We start from the raw sequence: 16,377 nt of genomic DNA on the forward strand, positions 1-16,377 counted from the left end.
AAACAACGGTAACGTTAACCTGCGGGCGGAGCATCCCGTGGCCTGTGTAGCACAGCCAGCGGCCCAGATTAGGTCCTGAAAATGTATTGTTACACACTAGTTTATTTTTAGGCAGATTTATTTAGCTAACAACCTAGCCGTGTTCTGTGTAACGTTATTTCCCTCGCAAGGTGCGTTGTTTGACTAACGTTTTGAACAGGTTTCAAGTAGCTAGCTAGTTTATTAGCTATTTATCCAGCTAGCTACATTACGTTGGCTTGGTATTTACTGTAAATTGGACCGCTAAGCTAACTGGAGGGCTAGCTGGAGGGCTAGCTGGCTGACAGCACACAGGCCCGGTGACTTCTGCCGATGTTGAGACTTTTTCCAGTCTAAAATACATGTTATATCTACAATGTAGCAGATTTTGTTAAAGCAAATACAATTTGATTTCAGAGGTTATCATGACAGTGTAGTTTGTGCAGATCAATTGTGTTGAAATGCAAGTGTGTGGTTTTGGTGGTGACATCATGCGAGTTGACACCTCTCGAGCCGCGTATGCGATGCTGACCTGTCACTTTATTTTTGTTTGACACTACCGTTTTAGGAGTCCTAAATCTGAAAATAGAGTTTGATATGGATTTTAGAACTATAGCTCAGCATATTTAATGTTTTCTGACAGCTAGGAAGGTAGGAAGGGACATATTGTGAGTTTATTACACTTCCGTGCCCATTTGCCAATTCCAGTCTTTCCATCATGACATGTGAGACATTGCAAGACAAGTGTATTCTCTCATTTGCCTTAGTTTTGTTTATTGACTACAGATTTGTTTCATGACTTAGTTGCACACTATTTACAATGCAAACTCCGGTGAATCAGGCATGGGCAGAGTCTTAATTCATATTTGCATATAAAGAGAGGAGAGTAATGAAAATGTAATCGACAACTTTGCATTGGCATGATAAGCCCAGAACATACAAATAATTAGCAGGTAGACGGATTTGCCTGTTTGTGAACTCACTCAAGGAGTATACGGCTGTATATGGCTTGTGTGGAGATCGGCCTCTTAATCACTTGCTGTGTGTTTTATAATGTTTACCCTGCAGTATTTGTTATGGTATTATTTCAGTCATTTGTTGCTTGATACTGTATAGAAGATACCTCTGTATTGTCAGATGACATATCTAAGCACATTTGAACGATTAGGCCTATCTCTCTGTTATTTGTGTGTCCGTGTGTGTGCTTATGGAGAGATCAATGCTCCTTCTTCATAAAGACACACATCTGTCTGTCTGTGTCTGTCTTTGTCTGTCTCTGTCTGTGTGCTCCTGGGCCACCACTGATATCATCTCCCAGCAATGATCTAGAACACAACACAGTGACAGAACATAACACTTCCTTTGTCTGCCCGGCAGCGGTGTCACGGCAGGATTTAAGTCCCCACTGAAAGGTGTGCCGCCGTCAGTGTGAGGGAGGGTAGAGGAAGGGGTGGAGGCCTGCTGTTTGGCTGGTTCTCCTCATCATGACATTCTGGCTGAGAGATAACAACAAGGCAATCATGGCCTCATTGGAACCCTGACAAAATATGAACCAGGCACCAGCTACAACAAATAGTTTTTATCTGCCTTCGTGGCAGGACTTCTGGTTGATGTGGCGGTGTTGACAGGTCTCATGTTCTCATTTTTCATCTGGGAAAAATATTTACTATCTTTCTCCATATCCTCTGCCTCTCTCTCCCTCTGCCTTCAGACCGTTTCCCCCCTTCAGTTTGTGCTTTCAGACCTGAACTGGTTGATATGTCTGTAATTCATGTTTAAGTGCAACATTGTTTAGCCTTGAAGACAGAGAGGATCAGACAGAGAGCAATTGTAGTCTACTACTCAGCACAAACTTAACCTTATGCACCTTTTATTGGCTACTGTTCAGGTCAATGAAGTTATGACTCTGTCATCTACCCACTTCATGAAGGCCTTGACAACAAGCACAATGCCCAGCTGGACATCGGAAGATGTGTGTGTGTGTGTATAGGGCCCGTACTGATGAGGGAGAGAAGGATGGAAGGAGAAATAAGGACCCACTGAGACTGATGGAGGAGAGAGGGTGAAATGGGAGATAACATTTTATCCATCACATGCTTCGTAAACAACAGGTGTGGACTAACAGTGAAATGCAGAAAGAAAAACAATTGAAAAGTAAAACGGGTAATAATAAAAGTAATAATGAGTAACGATAACTTGGCTATATACACAAGGTACCAGTACCGAGTCGATGTGCAGGGGTACGAGGTAATTGAGGTAGATATGTAAATATAACTAGGAATAAAGTGACAGATAATAAGCAGCAGCAGCAGTGTGTGTGTTGAGTCAGAAAAGAGAGTCTGGGTAGCTATTTGGTTAACTATTTAACTAACTATTTAGCAGACTTATGGTTTGGGGGTTGAAGCTGATCAGGGTCCTTTTGGTTCCAGACTTGGTGCATCGGTACTGCTTCCCATGCGGTTGCAGAGTGAACAATCTATGACTTGGGTGACTGGAGTCTTTGACAATTTTTGGGCTTTCCTCTGACACCGCCTGGTATAGAGGTCCTGGATGGCAGGGAGCTCCGGCCCAGTGATTTACTGGGCCATACGTATTACCCTCTGTGGTGCCTTGCAGTCGGAAGCCAAGCAGTTGCCATACCAAGTGGTGATGCAGCCAGTCAAGACGCTCTCTGGTGCAGCTGTAGAACGTTTTGAGGATCTGAGGGCCCATGACAAATCTTTTCAGCCTCCTGAGGGGGAAGAGGTTTTGTGAAAAGGTGTTTTTGTGCCCTCCACGACTGTGACCCACTCCACTCCAGCCCCATCGATGTGAATGGGGGCGTGCTCGGCCTTTCATTTCCTGAAGTCCATGATCAGCTCCTTTGTCTTTCTGATGTTCAGGAAGGGGTTGTTGTCCTGGCATCACACTGCCAGGTCTCTGACCTCCCTATAGGCTGTCTCTTCATCGTTGGTGATCAGGCCTACCACCGCCATGTCGTCGGCAAACGTAATGATGGTATTGGAGTTGTGGGTGAACCGGGAGTACAGGAGGGAACTAAGCACGCACCACTGAGGGGCCCCTGTGTTGAGGGTCAGCGTGGCGGATGTGTTGTTACCTACCCTGACCACCTTGGGGTGCCCCGTCAGGAAGTCCAGGATCCAGTTGCAGAGGGAGGTGTTCAGTCCCAGGGTTCTTAGCTTAGTGATGAGCTTTGTTTTTTTATTTCACCTTTATTTAACCAGGTAGGCTAGTTGAGAACAAGTTCTCATTTACAACTGCGGCCTGGCCAAGATAAAGCAAAGCAGTGTGACACAGACAACAACAGAGTTACACATGGAATAAACAATAAACAAGCCAATAACACAATAAACAAGTCAATGACACAGTAGAAAAAAGGGTCTATATACAGTGTGTGCAAAAGGCGTGAGGAGGTAAGGCAATAAATAGACCATAGTAGCGAAGAATTACAATTTAGCAGATTAACGCTGGAGTGATAAATTAGCAGATGGTGATGTGCATGTATAAATACTGGTGTGCAAAAGAGCAGAAAAGTAAATAAAACAGTATGGGGATGAGGTAGGTAGATTGGGTGGGGTATTTACAGATGGGCTATTTACAGATGGGCTATGTACAGCTGCAGCGATCGGTTAGCTGCTCAGATAGCTGATGTTTAAAGTTGGTGAGGGAAATAAGTCTCCAGCTTCAGTGATTTTCGCAATTCGTTCCAGTCACTGGCAGCAGAGAACTGGAAGGAAAGGCGGCCAAAGGAGGTGTTGGCTTTGGGGATGATCAGTGAGATATACCTGCTCGAGCGCGTGCTATGGGTGGGTGTTGTTATTGTGATCAGTGAACTGAGATAAGGCGGAGCTTTACCTAGCATAGACTTATAGATCAAATTCAAATCAAATTTATTTTTATATAGCCCTTCGTACATCAGCTGATATTCTCAAAGTGCTGTACAGAAACCCAGCCTAAAACCCCAAACAGCAAGCAAAGCATGTGAAAGAAGCACGGTGGCTAGGAAAAACTCCCTAGGAAAAACTCCCTAGAAAGGCCAAAAACCTAGGAAGAAACCTAGAGAGGAACCAGGCTATGAGGGGTGGCCAGTCCTCTTCTGGCTGTGCAGGGTGGATATTATAACAGAACATGGTCAAGATGTTAAAATGTTAAAATGTTCATAAATGACCAGCATGGTCAAATAATAATAATCATAGTAGTTGTCGAGGGTGCAACAAGCACGTCCGGTGAACAGGTCAGGGTTCCATAGCCGCAGGCAGAACAGTTGAAACTGGAGCAGCAGCACGGCCAGGTGGACTGGGGACAGCAAGGAGTCATCATACCAGGTAGTCCTGAGGCATGGTCCTAGGGTTCAGGTCCTTCGAGAGAAAGACAGAAAGAGAGAATTAGAGAGAGCATATTTAAATACACACAGGACACCGGATAAGACAAGAGAAATACTCCAGATGTAACAGACTGACCCTAGCCCCCCGACACATAAACTACTGCAGCATAAATACTGGAGGCTGAGACAGGAGGGATCAGAAGACACTGTGGCCCCATCCGATGATACCCCCGGACAGGGCCAAACAGGCAGGATATAACCCCACCCACTTTGCCAAAGCACAGCCCCCACACCACTAGAGGGATGTCTCCAACCACCAACTTACCGTCCTAAGACAAGGCCGAGTATAGCCCACAACGATCTCCGCCATGGCACAACCCAAGGGGGGGCGCCAACCCAGACAGGAAGACCACGTCAGTGACTCAACCCACTCAAGTGACGCACCCCTCCCATGGACGGCATGGAAGAACACCAGTAGGCCAGTGACTCAGCCCCTGTAAAAGGGTTAGAGGCAGAGAATCCCAGTGGAAAGAGGGGAACCGGCAAGGCAGAGACAGCAAGGGCGGTTCGTTGCTCCAGCCTTTCCGTTCACCTTCACACTCCTGGGCCAGACTATACTTAATCATAGGACCTACTGAAGAGATAAGTCTTCAGTAAAGACTTAAAGGTTGAGACTGAGTCTGCGTCTCTCACATTGGTAGGCAGACCATTCCATAAAAATGGAGCTCTATAGGAGAAAGCCCTACCTCCAGCCGTTTGCTTAGAAATTCTAGGGACAATTAGGAAGCCTGCGTCTTGTGACCGTAGCGTACGTGTAGGTATGTACGGCAGGACCAAATCGGAAAGATAGGTAGGAGCAAGCCCATGTAATGCTTTGTAGGTTAGCAGTAAAACCTTGAAATCAGCCCTTGCCTTAACAGGAAGCCAGTGTAGGGAGGCTAGCACTGGAGTAATATGATCAAATTTTTTGGTTCTAGTCAGGATTCTAGCAGCCGTATTTAGCACTAACTGAAGTTTATTTAGTGCTTTATCCGGGTAGCCGGAAAGTAGAGCATTGCAGTAGTCCAGCCTAGAAGTAACAAAAGCATGGATTAATTTTTCTGTGTCATTTTTGGACAGAAAATGTCTGATTTTTGCAATGTTACGTAGATGGAAAAAAGCTGTCCTTGAAACATTCTTGATATGTTCTTCAAAAGAGAGATCAGGGTCCAGAGTAACGCCGAGGTCCTTCACAGTTTTATTTGAGACGACTGTACAACCATCCAGATTAATTGTCAGATTCAACAGAAGATCTCTTTGTTTCTTGGGACCTAGAACAAGCATCTCTGTTTTGTCCGAGTTTAAAAGTAGAACGTTTGCAGCCATCCACTCCTTTATGTCTGAAACACAGGCTTCTAGCGAGGGCAATTTTGGGGCTTCACCATGTTTCATTGAAATGTACAGCTGTGTGTCGTCCGCATAGCAGTGAAATTTAACATTATGTTTTTGAATGACATCCCCAAGAGGTAAAATATATAGTGAAAACAATAGTGGTCCTAAAACGGAACCTTGAGGAACACCGAAATTTACAATTGATTTGTCAGAGGACAAACCATTCACAAACTGATATCTTTCCGACAGATAAGATCTAAACCAGGCCAGAACTTGTCCATGTAGACCAATTTGGGTTTCCAATCTCTCCAAAAGAATGTGGTGATCGATGGTATCAAAAGCGGCACTAAGATCTAGGAGCACGAGGACAGATGCAGAGCCTCGGTCTGACGTCATTAAAAGGTCATTTACCACCTTCACAAGTGCAGTCTCAGTGCTATGATGGGGTCTAAAACCAGACTGAAGCGTTTCGTATACATTGTTTGTCTTCAGGAAGGCAGTGAGTTGCTGTGCAACAGCTTTTTCTAAAATTTGAGAGGAATGGAAGATTCGATATAGGCCGATAGTTTTTTATAATTTCTGGATCAAGATTCGGCTTTTTCAAGAGAGGCTTTATTACTGCCACTTTTAGTGAGCTTGGTACACATCCGGTGGATAGAGAGCCGTTTATTATGTTCATCATAGGAGGGCCAAGCACAGGAAGCAGCTCTTTCAGTAGTTTAGTTGGAATAGGGTCCAGTATGCAGCTTGAGGGTTTGGAGGCCATGATTATTTTCATCATTGCGTCAAGAGATATAGTACTAAAACACTTTAGTATCTCCCTTGATCCTAGGTCCTGGCAGAGTTGTGTAGACTCAGGACAATGGAGCTTTGGAGGAATACCCAGATTTAAAGAGGAGTCTGTAATTTGCTTTCTAATGATCATGATCTTTTCCTCAAAGAAGTTCATCAATTTATTACTGCTGAAGTGAAAGCCATCCTCCATTTGCGAAGGCTGCTTTTTAGTTAGCTTTGCGACAGTATCAAAAAGAAATTTCGGGTTGTTCTTATTTTCCTCAATTAAGTTGGAAAAATAGGATGATCGAGCAGCAGTGAGGGCTCTTCGATACTGCACGGTACTGTCTTTCCAAGCTAGTCGGAAGACTTCCAGTTTGGTGTGGCGCCATTTCCGTTCCAATTTTCTGGAAGCTTGCTTCAGAGCTCGTGTATTTTCTGTATACCAGGGAGCTAGTTTCTTATGACAGATGTTTTTAGTTTTTAGGGTGCAACTGCATCTAAGGTATTGCGCAAGGTTAAATTGAGTTCCTCGGTTAGGTGGTTAACTGATTTTTGTCCTCTGACGTCCTTGGGTAGGCAGAGGCAGTCTGGAAGGGCATCAAGGAATCTTTGGGTTGTCTGAGAATTTATAGCACGACTTTTAATGCTCCTTGGTTGGGGTCTGAGCAGATTATTTGTTGCAATTGCAAACGTAATAAAATGGTGATCCGATAGTCCAGGATTATGAGGAAAAACATTAAGATCCACAACATTTATTCCATGGGACAAAACTAGGTCCAGAGTATGACTGTGGCAGTGAGTAGGTCCAGAGACATGTTGGACAAAACCCACTGAGTCGATGATGGCTCCGAAAGCCTTTTGGAGTGGGTCTGTGGACTTTTCCATGTGAATGTTAAAGTCACCAAAAATTAGAATATTATCTGCTATGACTACAAGATCTGATAGGAATTCAGGGAACTCAGTGAGGAACACTGCATATGGCCCAGGAGGCCTGTAAACAGTAGCTATAAAAAGTGAGTGAGTAGGCTGCATAGATTTCATGACTAGAAGCTCAAAAGACGAAAACGTCATTGTTTTTTTTTTTTGTAAATTGAAATTTGCTATCGTAAATGTTAGCAACACCTCCGCTTTTGCCGGATGCACGGGGGGTATGGTCACTAGTGTAACCAGGGGGTGAGGCCTCATTTAACACAGTAAATTCATCAGGCTTAAGCCATGTTTCAGTCAGGCCAATCACATCAAGATTATTATCAGTGATTAGTTCATTGACTATAACTGCCTTGGAAGTGAGGGATCTAACATTAAGTAACCCAATTTTGAGATGTGAGGTATCACAATCTCTTTCAATAATGGCAGGAATGGAGGAGGTCTTTATACTAGTGAGATTGCTAAAGCGAACACCGCCATTTTTAATTTTGCCCAACCTAGATCGAGGCACAGACACGGTCTCAATGGGGAAAGCTGAGCTGACTACGCTGACTGTGCTAGTGGCAGACTCCACTAAGCTGGCAGGCCTGCACCCTATTTCATTGTGGAGCTAGAGGAGTTAGAGCCATGTCTATGTTCGTAGATAAGATGAGAGCACCCCTCCAGCTAGGATGGAGTCCGTCACTCCTCAACAGGCCAGGCTTGGTCCTGTTTGTGGGTGAGTCCCAGAAAGAGGGCCAATTATCTACAAATTCTATCTTTTGGGAGGGGCAGAAAACAGTTTTCAACCAGCGATTGAAAACTGGAGCCAGTGGGTCTGGTGACGAATATGTAGCGAGGGCCAGCCGACTCGAGCATACAGGTCGCAGCGGTGGGTGGTATAAGGTGATTTGGTAACAAAACGGATGGCACTGTGATAGACTGCATCCAGTTTGCTGAGTAGAGTATTGGAAGCTATTTTGTAGATGACATCGCCAAAGTTGAGGATCGGTAGGATAGTCAGTTTTACTAGTGTATGTTTTGCGGCGTGAGTGAAGGAGGCTTTGTTGCGAAATAGATAGCCGATTCTAGATTTGATTTTGGATTGGAGATGTTTAATATGAGTCTGGAAGGAGAGTTTACAGTCTAGCCAGACACCTAGGTATTTGTAGTTGTCCACATATTCTAGGTCAGAACCGCCCAGGGTGGTGATGCTAGTTGGGCGGGCGGGTGTGGGCAGCGAACGGTTGAAAAGCATGCATTTGGTTTTACTAGTGTTTAAGAGCAGTTAGAGGCCACGGAAGGAGTGTTGTATGGCATTGAAGCTCGTTTGGAGGTTAGTTAGCACAGTGTCCAAGGAAGGGCCAGAAGTATACAGAATGGTGTCGTCTGCGTAGAGGTCGATCAGGGAATCGCCCGCAGCAAGAGCGACATCATTGATATATACAGAGAAAAGATTCGGCCCGAGAATTGAACCCTGTGGTACCCCCATAGAGACTGCCAGAGGTCCGGACAACATGCCCTCCGATTTGACACACTGAACTCTGTTTGCAAAGTAGTTGGTGAACCAGGCGAGGCAGTCATTAGAGAAACCAAGGCTATTGAGTCTGCCGATAAGAATACGGTGATTGACAGTCGAAAGCCTTGGCCAGGTTGATGAAGACGGCTGCACAGTACTGTCTTTTATCTTTGTGGGCACAATGATGTTGAATGCTGAACAGCATTCTCACGTAGGTGTTCCTTTTGTCCAAGTGAGAAAGGGCAGTGTGGAGTGCAATAGAGATTGCATCATCTGTGGATCTGTTGGGGTGGTAAGTGAATTGGAGTGGGTGTCTGGGATTATGGCGAATTGGAGTGGGTATCAGGGTGTCCGGGATTATGGTGTTGATATGAGCCATGACAAGCCTTTCAAAGCATTTCATAGCAGTAGATGTGAGTGCTACAGGGCGAGATTCACTTAGACAGGTTACCTTGGCGTTCCTAGGCACAGGGACTATGGTGGTCTGCTTGAAACATGTAGGTGTTACAGACTGTGTCAGGTTGAAAATGTCAGGGAAGACACTTGCCAGCTGGTTGGCGCATGCTCTGAGTACGCGTCCTGGTAATCCTTCTGGCCCTGCGTCCTTATGAATGTTGACCTGTTTAAAGGTCTTACTCACATCAGCAACGCAGAGCGTGATCACACAGTCGTCCTGAACAGCTGGTGCTCTACGCATGGTTCAGTGTTGCTTTCCTTGAAGCTAGTATAGAAGGCATTTAGCTCATCTGGTAGCTTGTGTTACTGGGCAGCTCGTGGCTGGGTTTCCCTTTGTAATCCGTTATAGTTTGCAAGCCCTCCCACATCCGACGAGCGGCAGTGCCGGTGTAGTACATTTCGATCTTAGTCCTGTATTGACGCTTTGCCTGTTTGATGGTTTGTTGACGGGCACAATGGGATTTCTTATAAGCGTCCAGGTTAGTGTCCCGCTCCTTGAAAGCGGCAGCTCTAGCCTTTTGCTCAGTATGGATGTTGCCTGTAACCCATGGCTTCTGGTTGGGATATGTACTTACGGTCACTGTATGGATGATGTCATCGATGCACTTATTAATGAAGTAGGTTTACTGATGTGGTAAACTCCTCAATACCATGGATGACTCCCAAAACAACATATTCCAGTCGGTGCTAGCAAAACAGTCATGTTGCTTAGAAATACTCTCGTTGTTATGATGGAGGGATGAAAACGTAATGATGGAGGGAAAAAGAGGGTGATATGAGAACCCCTAATGGGGGAGAGATTAAGTAATAAAGAAAAGGTTGACAGGACCATGACAAGATGGATAGATATAAGACGATATGGGAGTTGCTGATAGGTGAAAGCTGGAGTGAGTGAAGCTGAGCTTGTCCACTGAGGTCATTGATTGGTGCAGTAATTAGTAGGTCACTTTGGTGTGTCGTGGTCGGAATGATGATCTCAAAGACAACGTGTGTGTGTGCGCAGTGGTGTAAAGTACCTAAGTAAAAATACTTAAGTACTACTTAAGTAGGTTTTTGAGGTATCTGTACTTTACTATTCATATTTTTGTCAACTTTTACTTCACTACATTACTAAAGAAAATTCTGTATTTTTTACGCCATACATTTTCCCTGACACCCAAAAGTACTAGTTACATTCTGAATGCTTAGCAGGACAGGAAAATGGTCTAATTCACACACTTATCAAGAGAACATCCCTGGTCATACCTACTGCCTAGGATCTGGCGGACTCACTAAACACATGCTTCGTTTGTAAATTATGTCTAATTGTGGGTGCGTGCCCCTGGCTATCCGTAAATAAAAAAAGAAAATGGTACCGTCTGGTTTGCTTAGTATAAGGAATATGAAATGATTTCTACTTTTGATACTTAAGTATATTTAAAGCCAAATACTTTTAGAATTTTACTCAAGTAGTATTTTACTGGTTGACTTTTACTTGAGTCATTTTCTATGAAGGTATCTTTACTTTTACTCAAGTATGACAATTGGGGTACTTTTTCCACCACTGTGTGTGTGTCCATCTAGGCATTGTGCAACGGCTTGTTGTTGAACCTTCACAAGGTTTGTAGATGATTGGGGTGTCATTGTGTTTGCGTATTCTTGTGTATGTTGGTCCCATGACTGAATGTACCCCTTTGAAACAGACGGGTGTGACAGGTGTTTAATCCTTCATTCATTACCAATCCATCACTGAAAAGCAGGATGGAGGGAGCGAGAGAGAAAAATGACAACGACTAAATGGCGTTAACTTTAGGGTGAATGACCTGAACAATGGCTTTCAAGTAAAATTGTATTTGTTGTGTACACATTTTGCAGATGTTATCAGTGCAGCGAAATGCTTATGTTTCTAGCTCCAACAGTGATACCGAACTAAACAATACACACACTTTCCTTTAAATATGAATGAATAAATCAAGAAATATCAGCACGAACAATGTCAGAGTCTGACATATCTATATATATGTATGTATGTATGTATGTATGTATGTATGTATCTATGTATGTATGTATTACATTTACATTTAAGTCATTTAGCAGACGCTCTTATCCAGAGCGACTTACAAAATGGTGCATTCACCTTATGATATCCAGTGGAACAACCACTTTACAATAGTGCATCTAAATATTTTAAGGGGGGGGGGGGGTTTGAAGGATTACTTTATCCTATCCTAGGTATTCCTTAAAGAGGTGGGGTTTCAGGTGTCTCCGGAAGGTGGTGATTGACTCCGCTGTCCTGGCGTCGTGAGGGAGCTTGTTCCACCATTGGGGTGCCAGAGCAGCGAACAGTTTTGACTGGGCTGAGCGGGAACTGTGCTTCCTCAGAGGTAGGGGGGCCAGCAGGCCAGTGGTGGATGAACGCAGTGCCCTTGTTTGGGTGTAGGGCCTGATCAGAGCCTGAAGGTATGGAGGTGCCGTTCCCTTCACAGCTCCGTAGGCAATCACCATGGTCTTGTAGCGGATGCGAGCTTCAACTGGAAGCCAGTGGAGAGAGCGGAGGAGCGGGGTGACGTGAGAGAACTTGGGAAGGTTGAACACCAGACGGGCTGCGGCGTTCTGGATGAGTTGTAGGGGTTTAATGGCACAGGCAGGGAGCCCAGCCAACAGCGAGTTGCAGTAATCCAGACGGGAGATGACAAGTGCCTGGATTAGGACCTGCGCCGCTTCCTGTGTGAGGCAGGGTCGTACTCTGCGAATGTTGTGGAGCATGAACCTACAGGATCGGGTCACCGCCTTGATCTTAGTGGAGAACGACAGGGTGTTGTCCAGGATCACGCCAAGGTTCTTAGCACTCTGGGAGGAGGACACAAGGGAGTTGTCAACCGTGATGGCGAGATCATGGAACGGGCAGTCCTTCCCCGGGAGGAAGAGCAGCTCCGTCTTGCCGAGGTTCAGCTTGAGCTGGTGATCCGTCATCCACACTGATATGTCTGACAGACATGCAGAGATGCGATTCGCCGCCTGGTTATCAGAAGGGGGAAAGGAGAAGATTAATTGTGTGTCGTCTGCATAGCAATGATAGGAGAGACCATGTGAGGATATGACAGAGCCAAGTGACTTGGTGTATAGCGAGAATAGGAGAGGGCCTAGAACAGAGCCCTGGGGGACACCAGTGGTGAGAGCGCATGGTGCGGAGACAGATTCTCGCCACGCCACCTGGTAGGAGCGACCTGTCAGGTAGGACGCAATCCAAGCGTGGGCCGCGCCGGAGATGCCCAACTCGGAGAGGGTGGAGAGGAGGATCTGATGGTTCACAGTATCAAAGGCAGCAGATAGGTCTAGAAGGATGAGAGCAGAGGAGAGAGAGTTAGCTTTAGCAGTGCGGAGAGCCTCCGTGACACAGAGAAGAGCAGTCTCAGTTGAATGCCCAGTCTTGAAACCTGACTGATTAGGATCAAGAAGGTCATTCTGAGAGAGATAGCAGGAGAGCTGGCCAAGGACGGCACGTTCAAGAGTTTTTGAGAGAAAAGAAAGAAGGGATACTGGTCTGTAGTTGTTGACATCGGAGGGATCGAGTGTAGGTTTTTTCAGAAGGGGTGCAACTCTCGCTCTCTTGAAGACGGAAGGGACGTAGCCAGCGGTCAAGGATGAGTTGATGAGCGAGGTGAGGAAGGGGAGAAGGTCTCCGGAAATGGTCTGGAGAAGAGAGGAGGGAATAGGGTCAAGTGGGCAGGTTGTTGGGCGGCCGGCCGTCACAAGACGCGAGATTTCATCTGGAGAGAGAGGGGAGAAAGAGGTCAAAGCACAGGGTAGGGCAGTGTGAGCAGGACCAGCGGTGTCGTTTGACTTAGCAAACGAGGATCGGATATCGTCAACCTTCTTTTCAAAATGGTTGACGAAGTCATCCGCAGAGAGGGAGGAGGGGGGGGGAGGAGGATTCAGGAGGGAGGAGAAGGTAGCAAAGAGCTTCCTAGGGTTAGAGGCAGATGCTTGGAATTTAGAGTGGTAGAAAGTGGCTTTAGCAGCAGAGACAGAAGAGGAGAATGTAGAGAGGAGTGAGTGAAAGGATGCCAGGTCCGCAGGGAGGCGAGTTTTCCTCCATTTCCGCTCGGCTGCCCGGAGCCCTGTTCTGTGAGCTCGTAGTGAGTCGTCGAGCCACGGAGCAGGAGGGGAGGACCGAGCCGGCCTGGAGGATAGGGGACAGAGAAAATCAAAGGATGCAGAAAGGGAGGAGAGGAGGGTTGAGGAGGCAGAATCAGGAGATGGGTTGGAGAAGGTTTGAGCAGAGGGAAGAGATGATAGGATGGAAGAGGAGAGAGTAGCGGGAGAGAGAGAGCGAAGGTTGGGACGGCGCAATACCATCCGAGTAGGGGCAGAGTGAGAAGTGTTGGATGAGAGCAAGAGGGAAAAGGATACAAGGTAGTGGTCGGAGATTTGGAGGGGAGTTGCAATGAGATTAGTGGAAGAACAGCATCTAGTAAAGATGAGGTCAAGCGTATTGCCTGCCTTGTGAGTAGGGGGGGAAGGTGAGAGGGTGAGGTCAAAAGAGGAGAGGAGTGGAAAGAAGGAGGCAGAGAGGAATGAGTCAAAGGTAGACGTGGGGAGGTTAAAGTCACCCAGAACTGTGAGAGGTGAGCCATCCTCAGGAAAGGAACTTATCAAGGCGTCAAGCTCATTGATGAACTCTCCAAGGGAACCTGGAGGGCGATAAATGATAAGGATGTTAAGCTTGAAAGGGCTGGTAACTGTGACAGCATGGAATTCAAATGTGGAGATAGACACATGGGTCAGGGGAGAAGGAGAGAATGTCCACTTGGGAGAGATGAGGATTCCAGTGCCACCACCCCGCTGGCTCGATGCTCTAGGGGTATGTGAGAACACGCGGGCAGATGAAGAGAGCGCAGTAGGAGTAGCAGTGTTATCTGGGGTAATCCATGTTTCCGTCAGTGCCAGGAAGTCTAGGGACTGGAGGGTAGCATAGGCTGAGATGAACTCAGCCTTGTTGGCTGCAGACCGGCAGTTCCAGAGGCTGCCGGAGACCTGGAACTCCACGTGGGTGTATGTATGTATGTATGTATGTGTTGTGTGTGTATATATACACATATATACATATGTATATATATGTGTATGTATGTATGTGTGTGTATATATATATATATATGTGTATATATATATGTATATATGTGTATATATGTGTATATACCATCATATATATATATATATATATGATGGTATGTATAGACAGTGTGGACAGTATATGAATAGGAAAGGTGTGTACAGCAGTAGTTATATAGGATGAGACTTGACTAGAATACAGTATATACATATGAAATGGGTAAAACGGTATGTAAACATTATTAAAGTGGCCAGTGTTAAATGGCTCTAATTCATAGGGCAGCAGTCTCTAAGGGGCAGGGGAGAGTACCAGGTGGTAGCCAGCTAGTAACAGTTACTAAGTTCAGGGCATTGTACTGGGTGGATGCTGGCTAGTGGTGACTATTTAACAGATGGCCTGGAGATATAGAAGCTGTTTTTCAGTCTCTCTTTCCCAGCTTTGATGCACCTGTACGGTCTCTGCCTGCTAGATGGTAGTGGGGTGAACAGGCCGTGGCTCGGGTGGCTGAGGTCCTTGATGATCTTCTTAGCCTTCCTTTGACTTCCGGGTGCTGGATATGTCCTGGAGGGCAGGCAGTGGGCTCCCGGTGATACGTTGGGCTGGCCCCACCACCCTCTGGAGAGCCCTGAGATTGTGGACAGTTGTTTTATCAGGCGGTGAAACAGCCCGGCAGGATGCACTTAGTGGTACGTCTGTCTTTATTTGAGTAGGTAGTGGATGGAAATGAATCAAACACAGGCTAGATATTTTCCAATACCGACATCAGCCTGTAGCAGATGCACATGGAGACAGTTCTTATCTCCATAGGCTCTGTAGAAAATGGGAACAATGCTCCTGATACATCAAATATTTCACAAACTCAGACACATGAATAGGCTTCATATGTTAAAGGTTTGATTTGGAATCTGACTGGGCTAGCACATGCTTACCCATCGTGGTTAGATTGGAGTCATGTGAGACTGGATAACCAGCGGGCGACCATGTCCTTTTGGAGGCGAGCTGTACACCTAATAATAACGACGATGATGCTGCTGCTGCTGATGAGTCACATGACCTCTGGCCAATGGACAGCTGAGATGACTGGAGGGGAGATTCATAGAGCTATAAATAAACTCACATTACACACAGGTCTGGTTATTTATTAAAGCATAGTCACTCACACCATAGTTACACAGCCAAATGTTGTGTGTGTGTGTTTCATTGTCTGTGTATACAGTATATGTGTGTTTTTATAAATACACTACATGACCAGTATGTGGACACCTACTTGTTAAACATCTCATTCCAAAATCATGGGCATTAATATGGAGTTGGGCCCCCTTTGCTTCTACTCTTCTGGGAAGGCTTTCCACTAGATGTTGGAACACTGCTGGAGACTTGCTTCCATTCAGCCACAAGAGCATTAGTGAGGTCGGGCACTGATGTTGGCCGATTAGGCCTGGCTCGCAGTCAGCGTTGTGCACAAGGACATTGTCATGCTGAAACAGAAAGGGCCTTCCCCAAACTGTTGCTACAAATTTGGAAGCACAGAATTGTCTAGAATGTAATTTTATGCAGTAGCATTAACATTTCCCTTCACTGGAACTAAGGGGCCTAGCCTGACCCATGAAAAACAGCCCCAGACTATTATTCGCGGCTGACCCATTGTTGCTCCTAGACGTTTCCACTTCACAATAACAGCACTTACAGTTGACTGGGGCAGCTGTAGCAGGGCAGAAATTTGACAAAATGACTTGTTGGAAAGGTGGCATCCTATGACAGTGCCACTTTGAAAGTCACTGAGCTCTTCAGTAAGGCCATTCTACTTCCAATGTTTGTCTATTGAGATTGCATGGCTTTGTGCTTGATTTTATACATCTGTCAGCAGTGGGTATGGCAGAAATAGTCCAATCCACTAATTTGAAGGGGTGTCTA

At 45.8% G+C, this 16,377-nt stretch overlaps 1 protein-coding gene across 1 annotated transcript in view; it reads left to right on the plus strand.

The window, feature by feature from the left end:
- The window catches only part of LOC106584590 (MOB kinase activator 2), a 107,671-nt gene that overhangs the window by 800 nt on the left and 90,494 nt on the right, over positions 1 to 16,377 (plus strand). The window lies entirely within an intron of this gene.

Source organism: Salmo salar, chromosome 23, assembly GCF_965601325.2.
Source record: "Salmo salar chromosome 23, fSalSal1, whole genome shotgun sequence".
Taxonomy (NCBI): domain Eukaryota; kingdom Metazoa; phylum Chordata; class Actinopteri; order Salmoniformes; family Salmonidae; genus Salmo; species Salmo salar.